The sequence below is a fragment of the Apteryx mantelli genome, chromosome 1 (assembly GCF_036417845.1).
Source record: "Apteryx mantelli isolate bAptMan1 chromosome 1, bAptMan1.hap1, whole genome shotgun sequence".
Classification (NCBI taxonomy): domain Eukaryota; kingdom Metazoa; phylum Chordata; class Aves; order Apterygiformes; family Apterygidae; genus Apteryx; species Apteryx mantelli.
Genome location: NC_089978.1, coordinates 65,665,923 through 65,688,917, shown reverse-complemented (window position 1 = coordinate 65,688,917; position 22,995 = coordinate 65,665,923). Strand labels below are relative to the sequence as shown.

General features: G+C 36.0%; 1 protein-coding gene across 1 annotated transcript in view; it reads right to left on the bottom strand.

Moving 5' to 3' along the window:
* MYO16 (myosin XVI) overlaps positions 1–22,995 on the bottom strand; it is a 396,474-nt gene that overhangs the window by 133,262 nt on the left and 240,217 nt on the right. The gene's annotated exons all lie outside the window — the stretch shown is intronic.

Genomic DNA, 22,995 nt, shown 5'->3' with positions numbered 1-22,995 from the left:
GAGAGACACCTGGTGCAACAACTAACTCAGAAAAAAAAGAGAGCCAACATAAAGAGTAGTAACATACAACACAGTAACCAGAAACTATAGCACAGTAGACTATTGAAAAGAGCAGCAACCCAACCCTTACAACAATGTATTTTGACCTGCTTGAAATAATGACTGTGGGTCACATTTTTAAAAGTATTTAGGTGTCTAAATACAACTGAAATCAGTAAGCCTGAGGTATCTGAATATCTTATAAGATTTGTTTTTTAATTACATCATGCTGAGAATGGCAAAAATATGTCTCTGCATCTTCAGGTGATCTGTCCCATAAAGATAAGAAACAGAACTGTTTGAAATTCTGACAATTCACGTTCACAATCCTATTCAAATTGCACTATAAAGGCCACAGTATGGTCTCAAAATAAACCTCCTATTACCAGAGGAAGACTAGCAGTGCTGGTAGCTCTTATAAAGGTAGTCTTTGGTATGAATGTGTGTAGCTTTTAAAAACAGGTAGAGGAATGATTTGGTATTTGCAGTTTTCTAACCAACATTGAGGTTTATGAAGTATATGTGATGAAATGCATAGTGTGTCTTTAGTGGATTGATTCTGGATTTACCAGTGGGGATTTGCCTTGGATTGATATGGGTATAACTTATCTCAGAAGGTGAGCAGAGAAAGAATAATGGGGAGAAACATGTGCCTGGATGCATAAGCACTCTTTGCACCCACAGCACAACTCAATCAGCAGATATTTCAAGTACAAACAAGCCTCACATCACAGTGGCTAAAGCCTGTGAATTAACACAACCTTTGAGAATGTGGTTCTGTGACACAAGAGCTCTGCAGTGTTTCCTTCAGGTTACTAAAAACAAGAATTTTGTCCAAATCAGGTAGGAACACATGCTAGCACACCTGTCAAATTAGCTAGAGCAGATGATACAGAGCATATGCCAGATTTATGTTTTGTTTATTTTTATTTATTTATTTATTTATTTACATTTTCTAAATGTATCAAAAGGAGGACAGAAAAAACCTGAAACTGAACCTGGCAGAGAACCTACTGGTGTAAAGGTTAATTCACCAGAACATTTTCCATAGCTCTGACCTGCAGTGTGAGCTTATACCAGTTCAGTGCTGTGCATCACGTGTCCGTGCCTTTTTTCACGCATCATTAGGAGCTTTCCAGTAGCATCTACTTTGCTGTCAAAATGTCATATTGTTGAAAGGAGGAGCTGGAAGCTTATGGCCATGTTTTACAAAAAAGGCTCCTCACTGGCGTTCTGGCTAAAGAGCTCATTGCCTCTCTCTCTGTGTACTGAGCAGGAAATACACTTCCCTGGCCCTGGCCCTGTCCAGGACTGCATACCTTTCTTATTCAAGCAACCCCATTTAATTAGCTCTTTTCAGCATAGTTAAAGTGCTAGTGGATATTGCCCTAACAAAAAGGTCTGTGAATACTACCAATCCATATCAAAGCAGGTTGAGGTATTGCAAAGTGACGCAGAACATTTACTCCCCTCAGAGGAAAAAAAAAAAACAAAAAATGAGCCATGATATGAACCAACATGTGGGACTTCCTGCCTTCAGCACAAGCATTTCTTGCTAAGACAGCAGGGGGCAAACTGGGTACCTGCCAAACCAGATGCCTGTGGCTCCTTCAACCCGGCCATAAACTGCCGCATCTGCTGGGACATGCCTGTTGGAAAAGAAGTCGACTTTCCCAGTATAAATCTCCTGAGGTTTTAATCAGCAGATGTGCTGGTGCCCTTGGAAAGGGCTGTATTTAGACATTTTCTAAGGTGCATTTGAATTTAGAATCAATTTTTGCAGTCTAAAAGCAACTAAGTTCCTTAACTTTTATAACATGTCACAAGGCCCACTCATTTTCCAGGCTATTTAATGACTGCTGAAAGATGAAAATTGCTCCAATGATGTGCCCATTTAACTGTTATATGTTTGTAATGTAAAGTATTTTAAGGCTGAATTAATTGTACAAAGCACTTAGAACTGTAGAAAGATACTATGCAAATCCAAAATGCACAAAATATGCTGTGTAGCAGCGTGGGGGCATTATACTATCTGTACAAGGAGTCACATATCATATTTTTCTGATTACTGTTCAGTATATTATGCCTCAGAAGCATAGCGACATTTAGACAGAAGTAAGAACTTTTTTTTTTTCTGCTTGTAAAATACTTCCCTGCTGTCTCCTTCTCACCTTCCTTTCCCCTGAAGACCTTGAGGATGAAAAAGGTTTGAGACATTTTTAATATTATTACTACTGCCTATTAACACTTAAGAACCAGAGTGCTAAGGGTATTTTAAACTGTTGCATCTCCTATAAAAATAAAAAAGGGGGAAAGGGGTGTCTCATACTGCTAAAGTCTTAATGTTCGTGTAACACTCTTACATTGCAGATATGCCATTATTCCATAAAATGTAAACTTGTTTTTAATAGGCACAGTTTTTCTCTCATTCACAGAATGTTTTTGTCTTTTGACTTTTGAGTGACCTGCACAGGATTACATTGCTGCTGCTGAAGGGGGATTAAACTGCTTAGAATTTCCATTGTGAGCTTACCATGTAGCTTTTGGTTATTAGTTTTATATACTTGTTTGTTACTGTAAACTAAAGCGTTATGGCCATCACACATTTATAAAATCCTGTGCTGTTACTGGAGTGTGTCTGATGGTCCCATAAGTTTCCAGCAAAGTGGTCTGGAATCAAACACAAACCGGACCTGGTCACTCCTGAATTCTTTCTCACTGAAAAATTTAGAAAAAGAGAAGTTCTATATAAGATGCTACTGATATACAAGCCAGAAGTGATTTTTCATAATATTCGATGCATGCAGGCTGTGCACCAAATATGGAATTACTTATTATAGTTTTATTAGCCTTATTTGCACATCTATGTGTGCAAATTCATTCTGCAAATGCACATTCACCTAATCTTTGCTGTATTTTAGAAAAAGACTCTCAGATTTTGGCTGAAGTTGAACCTTTTAGTTGTAGATAGCTGCTCAGACAAGTGATGTTTATATCTCTGATAAAAGCAATGAACCAACCAGTCTATGCAGCTCTAAAAATTAACTTCTCTCTACTGGCTGTCTAACCATCTGTTTAAATGATGCCATGTCAACATTTGCACTGGACTAGTACTCCTGGCAGACAGCTTATCAGCACACAGAAAAGTTTTAAGGACATGTGATCAGTGACTGTCTATTTCAAAAAAAGAAGAAATTCACTGATCCACAAAATTGGGTTCATTTAAGAAGATAAACTAATCAATAATTGTACTAGAGCACAGTCACTTTGAGTAAAACACAATGATGCATTAGACAGAGAGTTACTTGAAAAATGGAAAGGAAACTGTGCTTTTTTTCTTTCTAACTTTTCTCCTAAAAGTCATAATTTGGAGGTTTATAACATTCTCATATCTATCTTAATTTGCCAAAGGATATAAAAGAATGGGCTATTTAGAAAAAAAAATTGGTGCTAATTTTTCTTTATATTGCTTATCATAGTATAATTTTTCAATCATAACTTGAAGGATATAGATCAAGTTTTCATGGAGGGGTACGATTGGTGTGCCCAAGTTTATACGAAGTTACTGTGACATTAAATTTTTCATGCACATATAAGTTGACAATTATTATATATATTACCATTCTCATTATAACTGTCACAACTTGTTTTTTTTATTCCACTTACACCTGCAGTAGAGTTCACAATTTAGTACATATATCTCAAATACAAAGAAGAATTACATAGGAAAAAATGCCAGTTTCCTTGAAAAATCATGAGTTTTTGTGACATATGCACCTTTCAAAATTTCTTAGATAACTCTACTGGTTAAAAACTTTCTTTAAAGTAATACTTAGGTGATAAGGCAAACAACAAGGACCCAAGACTAAAAATAAAAGTTTTGACTATCAGTTTGCTCTTCTGCCAAAACACAGCAAAACGATATTTGATTTGGATTGAATTTAAATTCATTTATTTTCTTTTCTTTTGAATTGCAATCTGATAGCATTTAGTATCAACTGAAGTAATATTTGCTTTATTTGACATAAACAAAATATGTCATTTCATTTCCTTACAAGGAAAGCAAAGGAAACGAAAGGCAGGATTCACCAAATTATTACAAGAGGTGAAAGTGCCTTTTTAGTCTCGGTCTATTAGAACTGTTATGTTTTTTATAAAATCCTTGAAGAGATAAAAAACACCCAACAATCTGCAAATTTGGTAATTATGGTATTCATTTGGGAAAGGGGTATCTGTTTTCTGGTTACTGTCTCACAGTCAACATGATCCACAGTAAAGACCTGGAGCTTCCCTATTCTTGTGTGTTAGGCAGCCCAATTCAAAGCAAGTTCAAAGCATCTAAAGCAGAAGAGGATACTGAACCTTTATATTCCACATCCTAGGTAAGTGCTGCAACTTTTTAGTTAGCTGATAAAAAGATGCTGGGGCAGAAAACCTTTACACAGTAACACTCAAGAAGTTTCAGCATCTTTCAGTATGAAGTTTAAGAATACCACAGGCTTTCAAAATTAATTTTTTCTTGAGATTTTAAGTATAGTCAAAGCAAAGCCAGAAAACAATCACCTTTTGTGCCTGGGTTTACTCCCCAATCTGGAAAAGATGGTTCACACTTTAATCAGAATTTTATATATCCATAAACTTCCCAGCTACAGTTATCAAAGTCTACTGATTGTAGTCATTAGAGCTTCAAAAGAGATCTTTGTTGATGTCTGGCACAAAGGGACCTTATAAGGATATCTGACCTTATTCTCTCTCTAGCAAAAAAGGATGAAAAATAAAAGATATTTTGCACTAATCAACCCTGTAGACGACTACAGTCAGAATTTGGGCTCTATTGTTTACTGTTGTCAGGTGAGAAAAAAGACCTTGGAACACAAGGTTGACCACAAAGAGGGATCCCAAGGGTTGCCATAGGGACCCTGCCACAGCAGGCCTTTCTGCAGATTGTTGCATAATTGGATACTTTAACAAAACACTTCCTCAACCCCTAACCACTCTGCATTTGTAAAATCCGACACTTGAAATGTTCAAGAATCCTGTACGAACAATCACTTTAACTATGCCACGTACATACATTGCTGTTTCTCACACAAAAATATCTAGTTCATTACAGTGGTTCAACTGATATCTGACAGTGCAGCTGTCTGAAAGAGATTAGCAGTTTGGATCCACCTGATCAGAAATTCCCTTTCATCAGGATAGCTAAAGTTGGGTTCCAATTAGGGGAGAAGAGGAAGCTTGTTTTTGCCAGATGGACACTACTTTTCAGAAGGCTTTCCTGAAGTAAATACATTCTGTCATGAATAATTAAGAGAATTCTTGGTGGTAGCATTAAGTGATTCTAAGTCACTTTAAAGATTTAGGATGAAGCCCTGTGATGAAAGAAAATGGATTTTTTTTTTAAAGTCAACATCTAGCTGTTTACTTCTTGAGTCCTTTCCTGGTAGAAGCTGAGTACTGTTACATCTGAATTTTGTTGTAAAGCTTGCTGGGCCACAGAAGGCTTGATATAAAAGAAATGTAATATAAAGTTCAGTTGTTAGTTTTGAAACTTTATTATAACTGATAAGTCAGTGCAACAAACGTTGCTTGGGGTAATAAGGATCTCTCAGATCACAGTTAACCTCTTCAATAAAAACATTCTGATTATAGGTAAAAAGATTAATTTTCAAATTGCTTGTACTCAATTTCTTCATTTGAGGTCTCAGAGTATTCTAAAGCTTCTGGGCTGTGCTCAGATTAGAAACAGAAGACGTCTTTAATACAAAAATAAAAACATAAATAAAAATAAAAAAACAAATAAACAAATAAAAACTCAGAAGAGCAAGGTGCTGAATAAGATTATTTAGACTAATTTCTTGGTTAGAGAAAGTGTGAGAAAAAACAGATGAGAGCACGTTTCTTCAAGGAGTTAAGGCAAACATGAATGAGTACTGTCAAGAAACAATTCGGCTGAGAACAAATATAAAATAGGACACAACAATAATTGAATGTACAGACTGAAGACAGGCAAAACTGACTAGGTCATGGATCTTCAGAAAAGAATATATCACAAACCAAATGTGAGTCTCTATGTCATAATATTGTAAAGAACAATAATCAAAAAAGTAATCATTATATGTATCATCCTTATTTACACATCCCAGTATAACAGCAATAAAACACTTCATTCAAGCTTCAGCTGGACTATTCTGTCAATCTTGGACATCTCATTTCAGAGAAATTAAGATCAGTTATAGAAAATATACATGAAAGCAATAGGAAATATATCAGCAAATATAACCTAAAGCAAAAGAGTAGGTTTTATGTAGCCTATTTAAGACTGAGAGAAGATAATTCAAAGAGGAAGAGTTCTACAGCTTCTTGAATATGTTGGGTCCAAAAACATGGACATGGAAAAATCACTGATTCATGCAGAATATACAAAACATTTATTGCCCAGATACAAAATCAAGCTAAGCTGAATTATCTTGAAGATACTGTTGCTGGCAGAATGACTAGGAAATAATCCTTTCTCCCACAAAAAACTCAGTGAAGATAGGATTTTTATTTTGAAAAATTCTACTGGGCTTCCAGGTAAGTGCACTAAATGAGGGCAGCAGGGTGTAGCGTACTAAATGAGGGCAGCAGGGTGTAGCACACTAAATGAGCTCATCTTAGTTTATTTAGATGTTCATGCTAAGTTGTGTGAACTGGAGGAAAGATGTGGCTGAGACAGTGACTACAGAAACTTTGTTTATTCCAAATATCATCCTGAGGCAGAAATTTGCAAGTTTCAAGATTCAAGAATGATAAAATCATCTTCCTGGTAAGAACCAGGAACATGAATGGGAACGCAGCTAAAACAGTCCTGGCATTAGCTTAAGAATCAGTAAGTTATCTCTTCTGTGGCTGTTGCAATAGATTTTCAAAGAACCTGTCTGCACAGCAGATCCTGTCTTGATGCAGAGTTGGATCAGATCTCTGGAGGCCTCTTTCAAACAAAGGGTAAAGGAAAATATATTTTTTTTCTGTTTATATTATTGCAGTTAGTGAAGGAAAAAAAATGCCTAAGAAGGGCTGAATGTCATAATCTGTTCTTTTTGGAGATATCAGGGTAACTGGTTTCTGTGGGGAAATATGACTTTTCATGGGGTCGTTTCTTCTGATACTTGTCCATGTTTCAGTTCTCTGGTATGAGTATGATTTCCCTTAGCTAAACCCTAGAATAACATCAATTCTTGTTCTAGAATAATTGACCACACTACCTAATATATTTATTTTGCTAAAATAAATTCTAGATCAATGGGTGAAGAATTTTCACATGGAAGCAGCTAAGAGTAAATACTTAAATAATTAACTAAATACAGGATTCAGCATCATTACGTATTTATGCAATACAAATAAGTGTAGATGTTACAAATCAGAAATCCTGGATTTTGTATACAAATCCCTTATTTCTCTTGTGAAAAAACTTATAAATAAAGCTTTTAATGCTCATTCACTAATTCAAAATAGCTGTTAAAACTGAGATCACGATATATCTACTATTTGTTGAATATCATGCTGCAATCATGTGAAAACCTCTGTTATGCAATGATTGAAAGTATTCTGTACTGTCCTGTTGAAGAAATTCAGAACACAGAAATGAAGTGATGCTGTTTCAAAACATCATCTTCATCCTAGATATGATTTCCTTCAAAACTCTCCAACATGCAGAAGTATCCAAATTTTTTGTAATTCTGTTGACAGGCAGTAATTAGGAGTATTAGCTTGTTGCTTGCTTTGCATTAGCTGGTCTACAAGGCCAAGCTTTATAGGGAACTGGTAGGAAACACTTTGTTTTTATCCTAGAAGAGAAGACCACTTGGACTGAATAGATTCAAAATGCCTATTTGAAGCATTCACACAATTCTGGTGTTGAAAAGGCTTTTATTACAACCTGACCTTAATTAAAATGGGTCATTAAAAAACATATACAAGTATCCTCTCTGCGCTAGCTTCTATAAAACGTTGCACCAAGTGCTCTAAAAACAAACACAGACCATGCACAATGTCATGACATCATACTTAGTGGTTTGAGGCCACTGGAACAAAAAGAGGGAAGTAAAGATTATTTTTCGTGCCAGGTTTCCATGTAGTGTGAAGTAGGATAAGGATTTATTCCACTACTGTATACTGTCCCAATTCAGCAAAAAAAATTGTGTGTGAATAACTTTAAACCCATACTCTCCCACTATCTTCAGTTGAATCTTTATCATAATACATGATATATAATATTAATACATGACCAGAATCTACAGGCTTGGCACCCTGTGTCTAGCTTTGATACATTATAAAAGGGAGGAAAGCAGATGAGACATTCAAGAGAGACAGCAGAAGATAACTAGCACTGGAGATTTAGTCTCCAAGCTGCCCTAAGTATCCTACACAATTTCTAGTTAAACCACCTTATCGTATATTTACATCCACACAGCACAATGCAGTATCACACAAAGATACCTGAATTAGCTCTATATGACCTAGTTCTGGTATTGGAAGCATTAAAATTGAGGCTAGTTAACTCAAGGGGACCACTGCCCCAACACAGCTATGGTGTCTCAGCTACCCCCTACAATGATCCACATGGACATATCTTTTACCCGTACCTATCTTTAGATAATATCTGTAAAATAAAACCAATAAGGACTGTTTTTTTCTTATTAAGAAGTCTTAAATCTTCATTAATTGATGCTTTGTTGCTAGAAAATTCTCAAGAGAGCCAATGCCACAGGAGAGCAAAAGTAGTATCTCATAACCAGGTGCCAGCTCTAGCACAACCAATATGCATATTGTGGGTGTCATTTAATGTGACATTGTATTAAGAAGCATGGATTAACAAGCTAAATCCCTTCCTTTCCCTTATTAGTGCTGCCCAACGAAGCATGTACCTGCACAGCCATGTGAAACATTTGTGGTTTTTGCCTGTGCAGCCCATGTCTCTCCTTCCCATTCAGCTCAGGATAGTCACCCTGATTAAGCATAATGGTCATCCCTGAAAATTCAACATTATCAGCTCAGTTAATTTTACTTTAAGCTAAGGGGAAATTGTAGTAGTGCAATACGTATGTAAGTATGCTATTGCATATAAATATATGGCAATTCAAGAGAAAATATAACCCTTTATACAACCAGTTTTATAAAAATGAGGCCAGTTTTTTATTCTCAAAATGCCAAATGTCTTTAGGCTGAACTCAAGTATACTTCTTTTTTTTTTTAATTGTATAGATATTTCTGTGGAATAGGTTTAACTTAGAAACTCTAGCCTTTTGTTCCTAAAATTACATATAAAAATGTACACAGTACATAACAATGTAAATCTAGGATAATTCCACTAAAGAAAAAATTGAATTCACAACAGCAAAGACTCAAAATAGGATTTTCACGCTTCTGGTGACATTAAAAGAAATAATAAAGGCAGCATACTTTGTAGCGCCTGTTTCTCCTACTCATATTAATCAGTATTTTATCTGACAGAAACGCTCAGGAGAAGATCACAATCCTGCTAACTATCACCTTACCAGAATAATTTTCAAGTCAAATATACATTAAATAACAAGCATAATGATGATAACAATAAAAGAGTAGCAAGTATTGAGCATGGCTGAATACACAAAGCCAGTTTGCATGCAAGTGCAAACTGGTCCAATTCATGTCCTGAAATGTTTCAGAAACTGTGTTTGAACTTTGCTCCTACAACCAGGAGTAATTCTGTATTTCTGTGTTCATACTTACTTCAGCACAAGTTGCCAGGTAGATGGCATTAAGTTTATGAGCCTCAAGGGATTTCTCCATCAGCATTCACTACTTTTTTAATGATGAATCATTAAATAAAGCTTATTGGGTTAAGAGCCACAGATCTAAAAGTTAAGAAGTGCTTTGGGTACTTGCTTATAACTTTCATCAGTAACCGCTTAAAACATTGATAATATACTCCAAACCAATTTCACATAACCGCTGAATGTAGTCTGTGGATTAGTTTCTGATCAGCTGATTTAAGGGACGCCCTCTTCTTCCTGCATATGCAGGCATGGGTGTGTGCTTTCAAAAATGTATAGTAAACAAGTAACTCTGCACAATAAGATCCCTTCAAAGTCTTTTGACATTGCAAACGAAAAACTAAAGGACCCCAAGTCACTGTTCACACTTGAAATACTGGGATGCATACATTATTTATACAAGAATGAGGCATAAGACAAGACACTTTTTTAAGAAGCAATAGTAAGGCATTATATCCATTGTTTACCTCTCACAAGGCTAAGACAATCTCATACAATGCATTGGTGCAGAACCAAACATAACCCACTTGCTCTACAAAGCAAGGCTATTCTTCTTTCTAGTTTAAATGCAGTAAATATGTATGTATGCATATATGTAGGTACCTATTTAGCAATCAGCCATCCTCTATCATTAGTGGACACTACCTCAATGTTAGCAGAGGTTTTTCAAAAACACTGGGTTTTTTGAAAACCCTGTTTTTTTTCACAACTGGCATACCACACGACACTGAAAGCAGATTTCAGTTATGGAGAATTCATGGCTGCCCTCTCATGTTCAGCAAGCCTGTCCCTGCCTCCCCCTGTGCCGGGGCCCATTTCCATTCCAAGTGCCCTTCCAGGACTGCCAAGGAGGCGAACAGGATCTATACATAGAATAAAGAAGTTCCAAAGATCATCTGGGTGACGGTGATTCAGTACATGATATTCCTGACCTGTTGTGTACTGTATTACATTGCTTAAAATAATCTTAGAAGGCATGACTGATTGAGCTGCCATTTTTAGGAGCCATACAAAACTGAGATCCTAACGTCTTCTGGTCATTAGCACTCTCCTAACATGATCACAAGAATTGGATCGATTACACGTAGGCCTTAGACAAAATGCAACTTAAGTAATTACATTTTAACTACAAAAAATCCATGTGCAATTTCAGCAGGAATCAAAGGAACACTGTGAATGGCACTAAACTGACACAATCAGGTTTAACATCAGTGTAGAGGTCATTTTGAGATATGATTAATGAAAGAACTAAGAGAAGAAAACCATGCTAAGCTTTCAGTTGACCTTGCCTGACTTTCCCAGAGAGAATCGGTTAGAGTAACAGTAAAGTTATTCCACTGCAATCAAAAAAATCAAGCTGGCTCAGGGAGCTCAGATAATAAGTTCAAATAATGGTGAGAGGTATCGTCTCTCTTAGATCTACCATTAAGTGGAGAAGAGCTGGGTTCAATGACAGGAGCTTCCGCATGCCAATAACAAATTCTTAAATGACCCATTCCTGACTGGAAATTCATCTGCAGTAATTGTATCAGGATGATTTTAAGAGTGACTTTTGAAATGTAAATTGCAGAACTATATTATCACTCTAGATTTATGCAATATAATAGCTAAGTGGTTTCAGGAGTTGAATCCACTGAATCTCCCCCCATATATGAGATGATTAGCATCCTAGTAAAGTGCAGAGACATATTTTGTACTTAAACTAAAAGCCAAATGAGCTCCTCTACCATTTTTGTAAGTGAGTAATCACATCTACTTTTAAGCTAAGGTTTCTACAGCAATTTCACCCTTTGGAGCTACATCTATTTTCAGTCTGACGTGAAATACTGTTGGACTACCTAAACAGTCAGAGCTTAATTTCGTCAACAGAGGAACAAATTTAGCCCCAAGATATGTATAACTGCCACAGACCTAAGAAGCTTTTTTTCTTTTCTAACAAAAGGTTGAACTTGGCCCAGAAACTTTGAGGTGTAAGATACTCATCAACAGAATTAACAACAAATTGGAAAGTCACCTGGTTCATGTTATACTTATTTTTGCATTTTGCTTTCTCTGTTTCAACCAAGTTATTCCAAACAATGCTTCATTATATGTTCAGTTTTCTGTTAAAACTAAGGCTAATGTATGTTCTGTCTTCAGCAGACTTGCATATATTCTGTAGGTCCTGGGGCTCTGAGCAGAGGTCTTTTAAAAACAAAAACAAAAAAGCACTTAATTACTGAGTTTGTTTCTCTCTCTTGGATTAAACAGATTTCATTTTTTTTCCTGCCTCCCTCTCTTTATCTTTCATGTCACAGGCATTCTTCTCTTATTTTCTGCATGTGTTTCCCTATCATGCCTACCCCAAGAGAGAGGAGAGAAACAAAGCCTCTCTCAGTCAAAGAAATAGCAAATGATATCATGCCAGGTCAAATGAAATAAATCCAAGTTTGTGGATTAAAAGGAAACATGCAGAAGTAAATGGAGAAGAGCTATAAAAAGAACCACATGAGTAGAAATTGACATATAAAACCCAAGCAAGTTTTATACGATCTCGTGTTATTTTTCTGTTCTGAACTGATCACTAGCACCAAGAGAATGTAAAATACCAAAGATTACCAGCTATCTAAGTTCCTTTAGGATAATATAGAAGTACAGGGAGGAGTATCCTGACTCATCTGCTCCCCTCTATAAATGCAATTTATTCCTAAGAAAACATCTCATTTGTTCATTTATACATAGTTAGTTCTGCATCTTCAGCTTGTTAGAATTATGAGGGAGAGAAAAGCAGCTGTTGAAAAGATAGGTAGTAGTAATAAATGATTTCTCTCAGAGTCTGTCAGTGGAGCGCTATACATTCTCTGCCACTATTCAATCAATATGTATGAAGAATAACACAATGAAGGGTGGATTGTTAACATCAGATGAAGCAATATACCCAGAGGAATATAAGTTTCACATTTGCACTCTCAAACAAAGCAGAATTTCTACAGCATTTATTCTGAAAGCCAGTCAAATATTAAGTCCATCTGGGATCTTAGACAAAGACACCATCTTAAGTCTCAGACTTATTTTATTATCCTTATTTTGTTAAATAAAGATTACTCTTGAAATTCATATAAATTAATGATTACCAAACACTACAGGAGTTATATTTTCTTAAAGGCATTTTTGGGTAAAAGCAGTAATGATATAAAATACAGCTAATATCAGAACTGGAATCAGTAAATAAATTAAACATCAAAATCCAAAGGTAAGGCATCTCTGCTTTCAAGTGGAAAAGTACTATTCTGGATATCTTGACATGTAATTAGAGTGTGTGTGCACATGCGTGTGTGTAACTAACCCTGAATTCAGGATGAACCACTCTAAACAACTGCCAAGCCATACACTCAAAGCAGATTTGTGTACACTTTTGGGAAATAATGTAAATAACATAGATGTGTACTTTATGCTTGAGGTACAGATATGTGCAGATAGAGAGAAACCTACCTGCTTAATTTGCAGAAGAAAGCAGATTACCCAAATGAATAGTTCAGTTTCGTTTGAAAACCTGAGCTGTGATCCCTATTACACCTTCTTTAATTGCAGTACTACCTCCTAGTAATATATCTTGTAGGATGTAACTATCAGTAAATACCTCACATAAAGAGGGAGTTTAAGACAGAAAAAATTTAGTCAATTTCCAGGGAGATATCATATATTATTAACTTTAATGCTGACTACCAGACACTACTGTGAGTTATTTGTTGAATATTTAAGTGCAGAGATAATCTTAGGGGAAAAGCCCTAGTCCACACAATCCAGTCATCATACTGCCCCAGTAAAAAAAATAATAACAATATTTTTTTAGCTATACACTAATAGGCTGCTTAGAGTTTCATTTCATTTCCATTAAAATTCGAGAGAGTATTGACCTGAAAGCTTAGCTGAAATTAAGTGAAGTAAATGAATAAGAAAAATGAGAAGAATTAGAACTTAAAGTAACTGCTTAAAAAAGTCAATATTGGATGCAAAAATCCCGTAGACATTGTGAAAATTGCTATTCTTTCAGATGTCAGGTACATCTAAAAATACCTACTGTAAAATGATCAGATTTCATCAAATTTAGATAAAATTAGTTTTAATCAATCACTGGCACTTTAAAACATGAAAATATATCCGAAAACAAATATAAGATTTTCCAGTGTCCATCCCCAACAAAAACAAGTGAGTTAATCACAATTATTACTATGCTGCATAACAAATAAATCATATACCTCAGCCATTTACTGGCATTGATTCCCAACTCTTCCTTTGAAGTGAAAAGAACAACACAGATGCTTAAAGATCATGCTCCAAGAGATTAATGGAGCCTGAATTTCAAAGAAGGAGTAGGTCAAGAAAAAGAAAGCTGAGGAAAAAAAAGTGCTCATTTTGGTTCAATTCATGTTTATTTCTGGGGGAGAAAAAGAGTAAAACAAGCTAAATAATCCCATGAACCCTATTTACTCAGAATATATGCATTAATGAGAAAAACAAAGGAAAAATAAAAAAGGTAAGCATACCGGAGTGGATGGTAAGGAATGCTACCAGCTGAAATAAAGGGGAAGTGGAGACTGAAGTTATAGAGGGCATGGAAAAACACATTAAAGAGAAAAATGTGAAAATGCATTTTCTGGAATATACAAACGTTATACATCCAGTACAGAAAGTTTGACCTCCAAAAACATTAGTGAAAAAATTCAGGCATCAGAAGATGCAGGGTAAACAGGGAAAGAGCAAAGGCCATACACCAAACAAAGTAAATAAAAAACACAGGAAAAGACAACAGAGAAGATCTAGACAATTCTTTTGATATTGAAATGATTTCAGGTTACATAGATGTATGATTCACCGAAGCAAGTTTAAACCTGCTTCAGAGTCTCACACAAATACATCTGCTTCCCTCCCCATTAGCTTTCTAATAACTATCTGGTATAGTTTAGCTGTCAGACTTCACCAGAATCTAAGTAAATGGAATTGCCTCATTCTTACTGTTTATGTTATTACAACAGGAGAATCTACAGATCTTGTCTTCAAAATAGTACTGCTGGTTGTGAGTCAGATTTCCACAGTAGCAAATCACAGTATGAGGATAGTTAGAAAACAAAAGTTTGCAGTTATGGCTTTTCATTAGACATCTGAAATATAAGTAAAACATATAATGAAGATGTAAATTGATTAAAGTGTATAATTTTAATGTTGTTTGATACCATGTAGTTAAAATTCCTTTGTTTTCATTTTTACCTAGGATTTCACCCATCCATATTTACTTCTTGTACTAAAATGAATTCTAGCAGCATTCCAACCAAAGTTAAAAGGGTAATTAAAGTAAGGGGAGTAAAGGGATGCCAAATTCTCCAGCTCTGGTGCAGGCCTAAGCAGTAAGTTAATAATCTTGCTATAGCTTAAGAAAAAACTCACTGACATGTCAGTTTTAAAGAATGTCTGACTATCCTGACTTCTCAACATGAGACAAAAAAGAAACACTAGCCTTCCAGGTGTTTGAGCTCTCCTATCTGTGATCATAAAAACTGAAGAAAACAAAAATAACACGTTTCTTTTGAAAATTTTGTCTGAGTACAACAGAGGCTGTTGTACAAAGAGTACAAACTTAAGCAGTCCTTGGCCCTTTGTAGGAAGGCAAAGGAGATAAACACAACTAAGACAACAAATACTTCTAAAGTGTTGTTAATTATGTTGTCTAATGACAGTCAACAAAATCATTGTAAAAATATTCAGGTTTTGGTTTTCATTTAGTTCTCTGGAATCAGCAACCTTGAGATGTAGCTTATCTCATATTAATTTGTTCAAGTTCCCCATACATTGTGAGAAACTACAATTATGAGCTTAATGAACGCAAGTCATGCTTGCAGGCAGTTGGAAAGTGTTGCAAATGTTTCAGTCACTATTGAGATGTCCAATAGCGTATATTCCAGGCAGTGTATTTTGGATGTTAAATTTGAGACCTTGTAAAGAATCCAACTTTCGGAAGAAGAATATGTGGTGTTTTCTAGGGGTGTTTTTTCACTTATACAGAAACAAAAAAACCTGGATTTAGTTGTTCAGTCAGAACTGGAATGTTTGTTTCCAATTTAAGAGGCCTTTGGAAGAAAAGAAGGAAGAAGCAGAGGAGTGGAAAAAATATTGAGTAAAAATATATTCAGTGTGTGTTTCTTTTTTTCTAGGAAATGCTTATATGTGCATGTGTGCACACACACACATCCGATGTATATTACTTTGAGACACCCGAAATATAATAAGAAAGTGAATAAAATACATGTTCTCCTTGAATCTTTGAGAAATATTTTTAAGAAATCTAATGACACCAGAAAATGTCTCATAAAAATCCTATTTCACAAAAGCCTGGGTTTCAACTCTAAACCCTGCAAGCTGGTAACCATAACGTTCACAAGCAGGAAAAAAAAAAAAAAAAAAGAGAGAGAGAGAGAGAGAGAGAATTCAATGGTATTAAGACAGGAAAATCAATTTAGCTTGTATGTCCAATGAAGGATAATACCTTTCTCTCAGAGTACTCCAGAATTACTTTTGGCAAGGTAAAACTTATTCTAGAATAATGCCAGGATAGGAATTTGAAAAGTAACTTTCTGCTCAGCATTCATCGCTGAAGAAGTATGTTGGAGCAGAAAAATGACAAGATGATGTGATTTCAGATACTGCCTTTGAGAGCATCCATATAAAGTCATCAAGTCTTTTAAAATTGTTATGCTCCATAAAATATCAGGTGCACTTTTATTTTTTCAAGTTCTTAGAGCATCCTTCTAAGAAATGAACTGCGTTAAGTGTAGGAAAATGAACATAAAAAAATGAATGATAAGTGAGCTGTATGATTTAATGTAAGATAAAAAATAGTTTGGTAAAGGAAAAAAAGAAGTTGGAGATTGATTCAGGCTTTTCCTTTTATTCATCCACATCTTTACTATGAATTTAAATGCCAAAAGATTCATGTAGAAAAAAATCTCAGGGACGACAGACAGATTTCAATTTATTAGCTTAATAGTTGTCACAACAATAGCTGCCACAAGAGGGAAAGAATATATTGGAAGTGTTAATTAAGCACAAGTTTACAGGGAATATTCTGAAGAAAATACATATATTGAAGAGAATATACATATGCAAAGGATAGCACTTAAATGAGGGCATTGAAGATTTAGCTGCTGTTTGATAAAGTGGGAGAACAGATTAGCTACTAATTAGCACTCATTAAAAATTGATGAAGAATGATTTATGCTACTGTTAGACCTTGAGAGCCCCCTGCCCCAAGGGTTTAGCTGCCTGGGCTTCGCAGGAAGCCTTCTTGGGGCCCTCTTGGCTCTGGAGCAGCCATGCCTGTGCCTGTCCCCATCTCTACAGCCCTGCCTGGCCACCGCAGGCCGTGTCAGACCCAGGAATGGTCCCCAGACCTGCTCTGCTGGGTGCTGGGGTCTGCACCCTGGTGGGTGAGGGTCCTCCCTGCCTGTCCCACTGCCCCCCATGGCTCCTGGCTCCCTGGCCCGTGCGAGGCAGCAGACACCCCAGCTGCTCTCTGGCTGTTACACAGAATTCCCTAAATCCCTGGAAACATCTGTCAGAAACTCACAACTCGGAGAAGGCTTGGGAGAACTGTCCCTAGCATTTGAAAATGATTTCAAAGTTTAAAGAATGACCCAGTGTGACCTCCCTGGATGTGTCTGAGAATAAAGGAAATGTAAAGAAAAAGTAGAAATGATAGGCTACTAATTGCACAGAAGAAGAAGGAAGGGATGTCAGCCAAGAAGACCTGGAAGGATTTGACCCTCGTGGCCATTCAGCTGGGGGGTTGGTAAGCCTGGTATCTCCTATCACAACCTTTCTTCCTTCCCATGCCCTATCCCCCATGAAGGAAAAGTGAAACACCGCTAAGGAACCTCTGATTCTGATCTTTACTTTCCCTCTAATCTTAAATACAGTGATGTTTAAATGTTACTTTTCTGATTCCTAGGAGGCTTATTCTGTGAGTAGGTTTTTAAAACAATGTTGATCCTCAACAGTTGAAGGCAATGGATCCTCAGCACTGGACTTCTTCAGTGTGGTGAGACTGAGAATTTTGATACAACTAACTTATGGTGAAAGTGATCTTCAGCATACAAAGTCTAAAGGCACTTTGGAAAGGTGATGTAATCTGGCACTTCATACAGAAGTGATTATTCCAACAGGACCTATCACCTATGGGAAAATTTCATGTAGCCCTTCCAGATGTAACTATTTCATCCATAGTATTTAGATCCAATTTTGTGAGACAGTTTTAATACCTGTTTGGATTTCCCTCTAGTCATCAGACACAGATATCTGTAATAGGCATTTTATGAAGCAAGAGGATCAAAATGGTATTGTGTAACCACCTCAGTTAATTGTTACGGATGCAGCTGGGCTTTGTGTGGGTACTGAAAGCTTAACTCAAAAATAAATAACTATGAGGGAAAAAAAGGGGGTTTTATCAGGTTGGAATACAAAGAAAAAGAACATCAGAGGACTGGAACACGCTTAAAAAGTCTGTTTTTCTTCAAATATGTAGACTAATTAAAAATATAACCTTTTTCTACAAATTAGCTTTAGATTATTAGACTGCCGCAGCTACATTTGTAAACAAATGGCACAGATATGGAAAACTGTTAAGCTGTTTTCAAGATGAGTATTTCTCTCTGTTTCATTTTAAATGAAAAAAACAATGAAACAACTGGAAACCAAAAAAATGGCACCCAAAGATAAAAGGAAGGAAAAAAAGAAACAGAGAAGACATGGGAACATGCAATGCCATCCTGGCTTTCTATCTATAGCAGTGAGAAAACAAAGAAGCTGTCTCCTAAGTACGCTGCATTGGGGAAAGTTGGGGTAAGCGGCCTCTCACAGTCCTGAAAATTCTCATCTTGTGTTCTTGTGTGTGAGGGAGATGCTTTCATCTCCAAAGTGGGGATCCATATGGATGATCCTAGAATAATAACTATTTTGTATCACACTGTTAAAACTTGTTAGAAAAGATGATGACTGAATGTAGAAAAAAAATCAGAGATGAAAGGCTTTGCACTTAATGTGTCTGAAAAATATCTACTGGGCTCTTTCCTATACCATTCACTTTCCCTCACTGTATTCTCCAAGCCCTTTTTGACAACTAAACTTTATAATTTAGATTTGGGAATGATATTCTCAGTGATCAAGCAAAGAGGTCCTGATCAATTCAGATTTTAATAAGCAATTCAATCACTTCACTGAAATTACTACTTTATACATGAAATTAATGAAAAATTTTCTTACTGCCAGTGAACGGGATACCTGCACTGAAAAGCTGTGAAAGAAGATACACTATTTAGGCCAGTTCTGTGAACTGACCTATTTTTGCAGAAGAGTTACACTGCATCTAAAGGGTAGGAGAAACAGCGCAGGCAGACAGAGCAAACACCGCAGTGCACATTGTTCTGTGGGAGGAAGGAAAGTATTACACACCTGGGAACAGCAGCCTGAAAACAAACACAAAATGCAATTCCCAATCACAGTCCAGCTTCTGCATGAACGTATGTGCATTTACATTTTCCCCAATTGAATGCCTGAAGTTTATTTTTGCATAATATAGCTTATATACAAACAGCATATTTCAAAGTATAAATGTAGGGTGAGAGAGTTCTGACGTTACAAGGGGAGGACTAAAAATGCCTATCTGTAAGCATCTTCTTGCAGTACTCAGACCACTGCATCACTTTGCCTAGGCTACCAAAAACCGTAACAGTACAATCAATTAGGACAACTAGCAACCTTGTTTAAACTGAAAATGGTGACATTGAGTTGAACAAGTTGCCAAACTCACCATCATTTCTGAAACCACTTCCTATATCTAACAGTCTTAAGCTATGTTTCCAATATGCATACACAAAAGTAATGTCATGTTTTTCAAAGGCAATACGTTTGAATATCTGCATATACCTATGTATTGACATTTATATAAACTGTATATAAAGTTATACAAAGACATTATTATAGCTTTGAAATGTGAAGCAAATGCGAGCTAATGTGAAGTAAATGGCCCAGAATAATAAAAGCAAGGCTTCCCACTTTTTCTGTCAGATTTTTCCCACATTTTTTTCTTTTCTGTCTTTCGAATCTCTCTGGTCCCCTTTCTTCAACAGAGCTGAAGACCTTTACAAGCTCATCTTTCACCACTGTCACCCCTTTTTCAAGGCTCTCATTTTGGTTGCAAAATTCATCACTAAGGTAGTACATATTGCAACTATAAGGCTAAATTTCACATGCCAGAAGAGCAATGCTTAGAGAAATTGTAATGCTTACAGCAGCCAAAAAATCAAGAGCAAACGAAGAACATCATAACTTATAATTTCTAATATTTCTGTATTACAAGCCATCATTAAAACAACTAAAATTCTGCAGATCTTTTGAAACATACAAAGTTAATGAAAATTTTGGAAATTTCAATCAAAAATCTAATGACAAAATCGGATCCTGAATGCAGTGAATGCAGGGTAGTAGATGCTGACAGTCAAAAAGCCTTGACTTGCCTTGTCAAGACTCTCTCCATTTCTGACGTGCTCCCCTCTGCTTAGTCATGAAAACTGGTATTACCTTTCCATAATTACTTCTACCCTTCTCCATCATGATCCACATGCAGATCTGGTGGGAAACTTATTGATTCTGATCCTTGCCCACATAGATTTAATTATGCTAAGATCCAGGCTCAGCAGAAAGTGGTCAGCTTGTTTGTCTTCACATGCTGCCCTAACAGTCATTATATTTGCAAGCATATGCCTTTAAGTTTCTGAGCTCAAGCTCCTCCCAGGATGGCATCAAGCACCATAGAACTAGAACCTACTGTCCTAGAGACTGGGGTGAAATCCCAGCTTTACTGAAATTCTCAGTGATTCCAATGGGATGGAATTTCCCCTCTTTCTTATTTACATTAACTGTTAATCCATAAACTGCTTAGCATGTGGGCAACCTCCCACCTCTTATAACATCAAGCATAACAAGAACCATAATCAACAAAACTACTTTCTGACTCCTTAAGTAAGGTATTTCTTTTTAAAATGAGAATAAAGTACCAACGCTATGTCTCAGTTCTCATACTGCAATGTGCTTAAGCAAGGAGAATGAAAAAATAGGCATATATCTTCTGATCTTAACAGCTATTGCTTATTAAGACTGTTCAATTTAATGTTGCAATATTAAACAACTTAAATAGGAACAGAAAAATTATCAGAAACCAGTTGGGCATGAACCAACTACAGTTTCAAAAGGGCTGTTATCTAATTACATTTGCTATTACAGTCAAGATTACACTTGTTTAAAGAAAACATGACAAATTCAATTTTTGGTCTTACCAGAATGATATGATCTCATCAAAATTTGACTAAGCCAGAAATCATGAATTGATGACAGAGGCCCAATCTTGCCTTCCTGATTCATGCATGTGTTTGATGCAGTAGAAATTCACCCCATCAACTGTTCAGTTCTATCAACCAACACCAATCTGGCCCACTGAACGACTACACTCGGGAGTTTAAGGAACGTAATATTTGGCCTGAACTCTCTCTCAGCAGTACAAGATATAATCTACTCTATGTAACCGAAGTAAAGCTTTATTGATAAAAGCAACTTTATGTAAACGCTCAGCTATAAATTACTCCTAAAGCTTTGGCACTGCAGTATACAGACATCTATGTAGAAACACTATTCTGTTCTTTTGGAAGCTTATCAGATATCTTATCAGATAAAGCTTTGTTCATGTAAATCTAATTATTCAGCCTTTTTCTAAGTTCTTTCCTGTTGGAGCTTCTCGCAAAGTGACTTCAAACTGTTTCATTTTCTGAATAAACTGAGTGATTCCAAACAACTTTTGCTAAAAGAAGAATAAAATAATGATCTTGAGCTTACAAGCCTTTTGGTCTTCAAAGCCTTCCAAGGATTTAAAATATAATATTTAACTCTTTTTTTCCCTCTTTGAAGTGTGTCATCTTTAGCAAAGCAACTTAGCCCCAGGTTTCTTCAAAGTTAGTGCCTTAAAATATTTTGTTTGGAACCGTGGCAAAATATTTACATATCAGAAGTGTTAACAGCTTAAACACTACCAAACACTATTCTAAAGATTTCTGTTTAAGAAACAATCAGAATCGGGCAAAGTGTTTCTGCAGAAAATGAATACTGTATCTTTCTCTTTACAGCCCCAAATCTAGAAGTATTATTTTATTCAAATACTAGCTGGGAGACAGAAAAATTGACAAAAAAAATCCAGGGAAAAAGGTTCAGTTGCAAAAGCCTCAAAACACACATTTTAGATCATTGTAATTACTATTGGTCTTTTTGCAGTTATTCACTTACCATAAACTTGGTCAACTTATGAGAAAATCACTAAGGCCAAAGAGGTCTCTCTCATTTCAGTGATATTTCCTAGGAATCACTGAAAGGCGAATGATCTAATTCAGGAATGTGCTTTCCTTCCCAAAGAGTCTGAATTAATGAATTTTGACACCCTCCCCAAATTCCCTTAAAAAACAAAACCTTTTGTCAAATGAAACATTTGGAGTAGATTCAGCCTTAGACACACTACATTTAGGTGTATATATACAGCTCCTAATGTGTAGGCTCTTATAGTTAAAGGGGATGTAGTTAAAAAAAGTTCCTGAAGCCGTAAAAGCAGTTCAGTTCATGCTGAAGCACACATCTACGCGTGCATCTACAAGAACCTGATGAGCTCCTTACACTCCACTGATGGTATGGACTTCTCCTCCTTTGACTGCGAATGGGGGACAGAACAACCAGCTCACATGGAAACACACAGAGACACCTAAAATAGGTGTTGGGTGCTGAAATCTATTTTTAGTTTTAAGCATTCAAAAATTTATTTCTGTTTTTCTTAATAATACAAAGTAAATATAAAATTGAAATTTCATTACCATGAAATTTTATCAAAATCAATATATTCCAGGAGAAAAGCCTGATTTTAATGAAGCAGTCTTTCCTGAAGACAAAACATTTGATCAGAAAAAATGGACCAGATCTACTCTAGTCCACTGAAGATGAGAAAAAAAATCAAAGAACTAAGTAGTTTTCCTCCATTTTTTCCTTTAATACAGTAATCCTAACAGACATAATAATGTAATTTCATTAAGAGAGTGCA